This window comes from Papio anubis, unplaced genomic scaffold (genome assembly GCF_008728515.1).
Source record: "Papio anubis isolate 15944 unplaced genomic scaffold, Panubis1.0 scaffold799, whole genome shotgun sequence".
Classification (NCBI taxonomy): domain Eukaryota; kingdom Metazoa; phylum Chordata; class Mammalia; order Primates; family Cercopithecidae; genus Papio; species Papio anubis.
Genome location: NW_022168214.1, coordinates 1 through 9454, shown reverse-complemented (window position 1 = coordinate 9454; position 9454 = coordinate 1).

The following is a 9454-nucleotide window of genomic DNA, read 5'->3' as shown; positions in this document are numbered from 1 at the left end:
TCTGTTGTTCCTACCACCCTTTTATATTTCAGATCCATCTTCTGTCCATCCCTCATTGCCACTTCCTTTGTTCATGTCTTCATTATTTCTCATCTGAATGTCTGCAATATCTAACTAACTGCCCTGCCTCTAATCAGGTTTCCCGCCAATCCGTTCTCCAGCTTGATAATGGATGGTCTTTCTAAAACACAAATCTGAGTGTGCCACCCCTATCCTACAAGCCTATTTTGGTTCCCATGTCTTGCAAGATGAAGTCTTGGCTCAACACAGGAATTGGACCTTGTTCACTTCTTTGCCTCATCTAGTACTATTTCCCCAAACCCTCATTTGGTTCTACTCCTACCAAAATGTTTGTATTACCAGAATTTGCCATGCGATCTCACCCATCTCAGCCTTTGTAAATGTCTTTCCTTTGCTTAGGATGTTCTCCTCATTTCAGCCTATGTAAGCCCCAAAATGTTTCCCATGAGAACTCTCTGACTCCTCCGTGTGGCTTCGTTGCTCTCTCTCCTCTGCAGCCACCTGTTCCCAGGCTGCCAGTGTGGGCCCCGGAGAAGCAGCTTCCTCGCTGGTCAAGATCACTCAGAAGCCATCATGATGGAATGGGGGACTGTGGAGGTGGCTGAGAGGTATTCTTTTCCTCTTCAAATAAAATGTTTGTCTTTTATTCATTAAATCCTAAAATTGATCTAAATCTTCAACCTATAAATCATTTTAAATATGTATTCTAACTGTCCCAAAATAACTTGAACCGTAGGTGGTCTTCACTTGGTTGCTTTTCTCACCCAAATCCCACCAATAATGGTTTGTGGGGCTGTGACGGTGAGGTTAAAGAACTTTAACCTGGAAATTTACCATCCTCATTCCTGGCTGTGAGCTCCAGGGTTAACATATAATTTCAATCTGTGTAGCAAAGTATTCTCTCATTATTTTTAAACATTTTTATTTTATCACTTCTAAAGTATAGGGAATTTGGAAAATATACCTTCCATAATGTAACTAGAGTTAGACACCATGATTGGCATTTAGATGTATTTGCTTCCAGTCTTGTTATTTATCTGTATTCCAATTTTGACAAAGTGATATTCTCTGCATAAGTGTTGTCTATTTAAAACAATGCTACTAGGTGCTTTCTGTATCATTAAATATCATATTTAAATATGGTTAAATAACATTACATTGGATGCAACTGGAATAATTTGGCTAACAATAATTATGATTAACAAACCATATTTGTATACTATCCTATTACAGACATTTAATTTTTTTCAATGTTTCACTCTTGGGGATAGCACTACAACAAATACCCAAACAGTATATTAGAGTGGTGGTGTTGTTTTCATAATTTCTTACCAGGTCAAAGTATTTTTTTTTAATTCATATCAGTTTGATAGATAATATAAGATATCTCATTATGGCTTTACTTCTTATTTCTTTGACTATCAGTGAGGCTATACATGCTTGTTGTCAATTGTATTTCCTTGGACAATTGCTTGTTCATTTCCCCTGCCTATTTTAGTTACATAATTTGTATTTTTCCAATTGATTTATAAAAACTTCATTATTATATTATTATATAACATTATATTATGGATCTTAACCTTTTGATGTTTATTGTCTAAGTGTTCTACGGAGTTTGCCATTTGCTACAGAGTTTGCCATTTGCTTTTCAACTTTGTGCATAGTGTTTTGCTTTATGGAAGCTGTAAATATTTATGTAGTCAAAACTATCAATATTTTCATTGTTGTTCCTTTCACGATTTTATATATAGAACGTCTTTCTCCATATGAATGTGAGGAAAATATTAACTTTATAGTACTTTTATTATTTCTTTTTATTTTATTTAACTCTGTAATCCACCTGGCATTTATATTGGCATACTGCTTGAGATAGGAATATAACTTTTTTCCCACTAAAATTTACTTCAGTCTCACTTACTGACTAAATCCTTCTTTTCGAGCTTGCTTTTAAGACCACGTTTCGTAAGATGTTTTATGTAGTGTAACAGATCTTTTTAGGGGCTTTCTGTTTGTAGCTCATTTTCAGGCCTTACTGATTTTGTGTCCTTAAATTAGTCAGTTCACTTCTTGGTGTCTAATTCCATTATCTGCAAAATAGATAGATCTGCTTGCAGACTGCTTTAAGATTAGAGATGATTCATATGAGATGCTTATCATAGCACCTGGAAAGTTAGAAGCACTTGATAAATAGAAGTTCCTATTTATTTATTGTATTGACTGATATCTTCTGCCAGCACCACAATGACAAACACATTTTGAAACTTAGCATACAACCAGACACATCAGCCGTGGGAAAACTCTTGCATATTTACTTCCAACATAGGCCTCATTATCAACACTCTTCCCACCCAGGAGTCATAAGTTTAACAAATCTTTCAGCCCCTACCATGTGCGAGGTATTGCAGAGAATAAGAAGATAAATGAAAAATAGCAGCATTGTATAGAACTTCTGTAATCCCTGCTTGCTTCTGCTGTGCACAATATAAATGAAATATTTTTTATTCAGCCAAATATTCATTAACCCTTGCTATATGACTGGACACAGAGCTACTGGCTATCAGCATGGAGTAGCATATTACTATTTTGTCCAGGATTCTCATACAAATTTGATCCTGCACATGCCAGATATGGACAAATATCACACATTTGGGGAACTTGCTGAGATAATCTCCCTTCAATATCCAGCCAAATACCTTCTCTTTCATGAAGTCTTCCCTAGTTTCTCCATTAGAGGTTATTACTGTTTACTCAGAATCCCTTGGGTGTTTCTATTCATTTCTTTTCTTCTAATAACTCAAATGGCACATTCCTCTGGGCTCCCAGAACATTCGCACAATGTTCGATTACTGTATTTTCTTTCTTTCTTTCTTTCTTTTTTTTTTTTTTTGAGACCGAGTCTCACTCTGTCACCCAAGCTGGAGTGCAGTGGCACCATCTCGGCTCACTGCAACCTCCGCCTCCCGGATTCAAGCAGTTCTCCCTGCCTCAGCCTCCTGAGTAGCCGGGATTATAGGCCCCACCACCACGCCTGGCTAATTTTTGTATTTTTGGTAGAGACGGGGTTTCACTATGTTGGCCAGGCTAGTCTTGAACTCCTGACCTCAGGTGATCTGCCTGCCTTGGTCTCCCGAAGTGCTAGGATTACAGGCATGAGCTACCATGCCTGACCTGATTAGCATAGTTTTGTCTTGCTTCTGTGTTCATCTGTATGCCTACCTGTCACTCACCCCCATCTGACTATTTCAGGATCAGAGCTACATCTTCTTTCTCGTTGTATTCCTGGCAAACACACTGCCTATTCGATAACAAGTACATGCAAATGATGCTCATCTTCTATTATCATGTATTATATGTTAGTTAAGTAAAGCTACCATGTTGTAGCTTGTATTTTGCTACATATCTGTGCAATGTGCCCCAGTTTGGAGAATATTTTTCATTCATTTTTTGTGAGCCATTGCCACTGGACTCATATGTTACACTATACTAACACACCGTCTACTTTGAAATGTGAATATTGAGGGAGGGGAATGGATCATACTTTCCATTATCAGTATTAAAAATAATGCTGGCCAGGCGTGGTGGTTCACACTTGTAATCCCAGCACTTTGGGAGGCCAAGGGGGTGGATCACAAGGTCAAGAGATCGAGACCATCCTGGCCAACATGATGAAACCCCGTCTCTACTAAAAGTACAAAAATTAGCTGGGCGTGGTGGCGCACGCATGTAGTCCCAGCTACTCAGGAGGCTGAGGCAGGAGAATTGCTTGAACTTGGAGGCAGAGGTTGCAGTGAGCCGAGATCGTGCCACTGCACTCCAGCCTGGCAACAGAGCAAGACTCTGTCTCAAAATAATAATAATAATAATGCTAAAAATCCTGAATATTATCAATATGGAAGTTTGGAGTTGTAACCAAATCCTCCCCGAATCTTGAGCCTTGACATTTTATTTCACTTCTAAGATTCTTATTATTCCCATCACTTACTTAACAATCTTTTTCTATCCTGTTCTTTTAGCATTTCCCTTGTTATTTAACTTAAAATTATTCTCAAACGTTTCAAATATTCAAGTCTTATTTCTCCATCTATAATTGTAATGTAAATTCTTCACGGACAAGGACAATTTCATATTCTGCTTTATATGTCCCACGGCACCCCGCACAGTGCTTTCATCTTGCTAGGTTATCAAAATCTTTTCTACTGATTTAAATAATTAGCACTTCACTGAGGGACACATTTAAGAAAGTATCAATGTGAATACAACATATCTAACCAGGAGAACACCCATTGAGCCCCTAATATGTACCCAATATTAGGCATATCACACGGTCTTGACCATTTAATCATCACAACTCTATAAGGTAGATACTATTATTATCCCCATTTCACCAGTGAAAGAACCAAGACTTAGTAAAGTTAAACAGGAAGTGAACAGCTAAGCACAGATATGATCCCAGTCTATCCAAGAGCCAAGTTTAAGGTCTTAACCAATACACTGTACTGCCTGAAGAAGTAGATAAGGATGTAAGAATCACTGACCACTGAAGAGATGAATTATGGTTTATATTTTGTAAGATCAAACTGATAGAAACTTTATAAACAGTTCTCCCCTTTTGAACTTAAAATTTCGCAAAGAATAATTTAAGTTTCAACATTAACAGATTATTGCATTAAGTTTTAATATTAACAAATACATTCATTTCAAAGATATTCCCTGGATTTAAAGTCAAATCCAATAAAATGATATAACTTTTTATAAATCACTGCATTATAGGATGTTAATACAAATATCTAGAAGCTGAATTGTAGAATGACTACCAGGATGCAATGTCCATTAAAAACATAAAATTATATTCCAAATGTACAGTTGTATATGTATGTTGTCTACAAAAAAAAATGTTCAATAAAAGTTGATCGAATGGGTCATTATGGAAAGAGAACACAGGGGACTTCCTATACATTTTTGTCTGACACATATGAACTGCGTCAAATCAAAATCTCCTTAGAGTAACTTCTGACAGAAGATAAAATACCTGATACAAACCTCCATCTAACTTAAAGATCTGCATTCTCCCCGCCCCTATTTAAGCCACCCTGTGCTTCAATGAGTTGCCACTGTTGCTCTTTTGCATTTTACAATTCTTGTTACCTAAAAAGAACACTAACTGCATTTTTAGAAATCAAGCCATTCCAAGAAAAATTGAGAATAAATATAGCGCAATTCCTACCTTGCTGTTAGATCTGTCTAAGTTGAACAGTTCCCTGGTTGTGAAATGCAAATGATAGCTAAAACATTCTGCTAATTCCAAAGTTCCAATGCAAGATGAATACACACAGCACTTCAGTGTTCCAGTTTATAGCTAATGGATAGCACTGGTATTTTCACAGCCATGAAAACAAACCAAGTACTGTAATTATATGACACTAAGCAAAACCCACAAAAATAGGTAATGGTTGTGCTCACTAGTATTTGAGAACAAAGAAATCGGTACCACTGAGCCTAAGAATTACAGTATAAGTCTTAGATTCTCCTCAAAGTGTTAGTTGAATGCTTTTACGTTGTTTTCATAATTAAGGAGCTGTCATAATTATCTGTGTGTGAGAGCAGAATAATGTCTGAATAAAAATATAAAACTGATTAGAAAATGCTGAGACTGTAACTAAACCAAACTAATCCAAAATGAATACAACAGTTTAAGTTCATTAGTATTCCAGATCCTTAAACAGTTGTGGTAGCTAGCATAAAAAGATCACAAACTTCAAGGAAACTACATTAATCACACAGCTGAAAAGTGAAATAGAATAAAAAGCATTCTCCAAAGTCTCATTGGAAAAAGGTGAAAATTTTAAATTTTATTTCCTATTGTTCTAACTTTCCAAATCTCTGAATTTCCCTTTCTTGTGGGAGAGGGTAGGGGAGCAAATTGGCTCAGAACTCACCTCTGAAAGTTTATGAATTTGAATGACTCCCTACAAAGAAATCAAAGACCACACCAAAGGTACTTGCAAGGAAACGTAAACAATCCTCTGAAATCTACTGTTCTGACAAACCTGTCCCTTTTTGCACTGGCAGGTCTTTTGCACCAAGGGAAACAATCATTCGAAAGATTCTTGCTCTGCTATGCCATAGGCAATCTTTTTGCAAAAGAAGGGAATTTTATATCCGTACAAAAGGTAGAAAATATAGGACGTGCTTAATATTTAAGAAAAAGCGTTTGTAGCACTCTATCAAGAAAGATCATTATTCAATACCCATGTCAGATAGAAAGCTCCTGAATCTGATTTTATTCCATTCACTGATACTCCTTGTGTACCTATGAGAAATAAGACAGGGCGTTAGATGCAGAAGATACAAAAATGAACAGATAAGGACCTTTCCTTCCAGGCCTTCCCATCAATCATGACCAAACATGGAAATATCATATTTCCATATGTAGCAATATATTCATTCTGTTCAACTTGCCACAAATTAACATTTGTTAATATTAAATAGGCTAATAAATGAAAAATTTACATGTTAGTATGAACTAAGTTCTCAAATATTTGTACAAATGATAGCATGTATGGACATAAAATATAGAACTAACTCTAAACTTGAGGAAAAGAAAAAAAAACACATGCAAACTTTGGCTACTCTGGTGATCCCCTGCTGTATTAGTCCGTTTTCCTGCTGCTGATAAACACATACACGAGACTGGGCAATTTACAAAAGAAAGAGGTTTAATTGGACTCACGGCTCCACTTGGCTGGGAAGGCCTCACAATCATGGGGGGAGACAAGGAGGAGAAAGTCACGTCTTACGTGGATGGCAGCAGGAAAAGGGAGAACTTGTGCAGAGAAACTCCCGTTTTTAAAACCATCACATTTCATGAGACTCATTCACTATCACCAGAACAATGCAGGAAAGACGCGCCCTCATAATTCAAGCACTTCCCACTGGGTTCCTCCCACTGTATTTCGGAACTGTGGGAGTTACAATTCAAGGTGAGATTTGGGTGGGGACACAGCCAAACCATATCACCTGTGTTTCTTTGGATTTCTAGCACAGAATTGTATTATCTGATCTAATTTCCCCCAGCTCACCACTGTCCTCTGATTTACTGTGGGTTAGTGTGAAGTTTTTGCTGTTTATAAGGTATTGGCCTTTTGTCAACTTCTTGACTTTTTGGCCCTATTTGATGCTCTACAACTCCCCAACTTTTCCTTCCAAACTTTCCTTCCTTTATTGGTCTACAAAATGTCTTTTATTCCTCTCCTGCCATGACTCTTACTCTAACATTTTCCCCTAATCCTTCATCACAATGGCAGGTGAGAGTCTGCAACAAAAGGTTCAGAAATATGTCAGATCACTCTTTAAAATGTTAAGTAATTTTGCTCACTGTCATCAGGTAGAGAGGAATATTCAGCCAGGTGTTTCCAGGATAGGAGCTGCCTCTTGAGAATACATTAGGCTCTTTAGGCAACTACCTTAACAACTTTGGGTCATACAGTATTGCACTAAATTGTGTCCTAGGGGGATATAAGGCACTGAACATCCTCCAAAGAAATCCCATCTTATTCCTAGGGAATAGTGGGCTTTTTTCCTCCAAAAATAAAATGTGATTTAAAATGAATTAACTGGGGGATAACTTCCCCAGTCTTTTACATGGGATTTGGAAAAATGGTTGAGTGTTAAAAGGTATGGACTTTTATAAATGTTTTATAATTGCGACTCCTCTCACATGAACAGATGCTAAAAGAAATCACTATTCTACAGAAACAGTTCATTTTTAAATAAACCAATTAGAAGACGTTACTAAAGACAAATAAAAATATGGAGACATTTCTCATTTATATTCAAAGCTAAGGATTAGGAGAACAACCCAATTACTCATCCAATCTGCCCATTTAAGCACCTGTCAACTAAAGGGATTAATATGCCTTATGTTTATGGAATTAGGGGCAGCTCTGTCGCAGTCTTTGCCTGAGAACCATTAACAAACACATTTTCTAAGTATGTATTAACATGTCTTAGCTGTCACTACTGTAATGACCCTGATACAAGCTAATGAAAGCATTGAAATTTCACAGCTATATTGTTATACATATAAGATGAAGCCTTCCCCCAAGTTGTCCCCCACAAAAAAGACAGTTGCTCTCCTCCACCTAGGGAAACAAATAGTTTCTTCAAATAACCAATTCATAAAAGCTAATTATTCTCACGGGGATTTTTTTTTTCCTTCTTGAAGAGACAAATTAAAACAAGTATAGGAAGGAAATGATTAAGTCACAAAAGTGTAAAAATGTTCAGAACTACATAATGTGGGCTCTGAGTTACTGGAGATACCATATGCAGCATCTGCAAATGATGATCACTCTCAGATGGCAGCAACACCTGCTCTGGCTCTGACTGTGGTGTAAAACTCTGAAACCAAGGTACTGGTACTTTACTGAGTCTATTTGAGGACAGGTTAACCATTTTGGCAGTGGCTTCCTTCCATTGACAAATGGAATCATATGTCATAAATGGACTGTACATACATAAATAACTTCATTGTTATGTAAGTACTCATCACATAAAAATAATCAATAATAAAAATGAATCAATTAAAAATTAGCAAAAGACGAACCGACACTTCACAAACAAAGATGTTTGCAGGGCCAATAAGCACATAAAAAGAAGTACATCTTTAGTTAACAGGGAAATGGAAATGAAAACTATGATGAGATCCCCTTTGTGCCCACTAGAATGACTAAAGTTACGAAGACTGGGATGAGGGAGAACATAAAACAACTGGGAATCTCATACATTACTGGTGAGAATATAAAATGTTAAAACCATTTTGAAAACTGTGACAGTGTTTCTTTCAAAGCTATCCTACATGCCAGTGGTTCTACTCCTAGGTGTTACCCAAGCGAAAGGAAACATATATCCTCAAAATGGTGTATATAAAAATATGTATTGCAATTTTCTTCATAAAAGCCCCAACTGGAAACAATCTGCATGTTCATCAATGGGAGAATGGAGAAACAAATAGTATATTCATATAATGGAACACCACTCAGCAATGGAAAGGATTGAACTACTGATGCTTACAACCACATGAGTGAATGTCAAAAACAGATTTCCAAATAAAAGCATGACACAAAAGAGCATGCACTTTACGATTCCATTCATCTGAAGCTCTATAGCAGGGAGAAGAAATCTTTGGTGATATAAATAAGAAAAATGGTTTTCTCTGGGGACAGCGTATTGACTGCAAAGGGGCACGAGGAACTTTTTGAGGTAATGCAAATGTTCTATTTCTTGATTGAGGTGTGGAGTACATAGATGTATATAGTTGTCAAAAGTCCTCAAGCTGCGCACTTTAAATTATACCACAACTAGTGGGCAAAGAATATGAACAGACATTTCTCAAAAGAGGACATTCATACAGCCAACAGACACATGAAAAAAT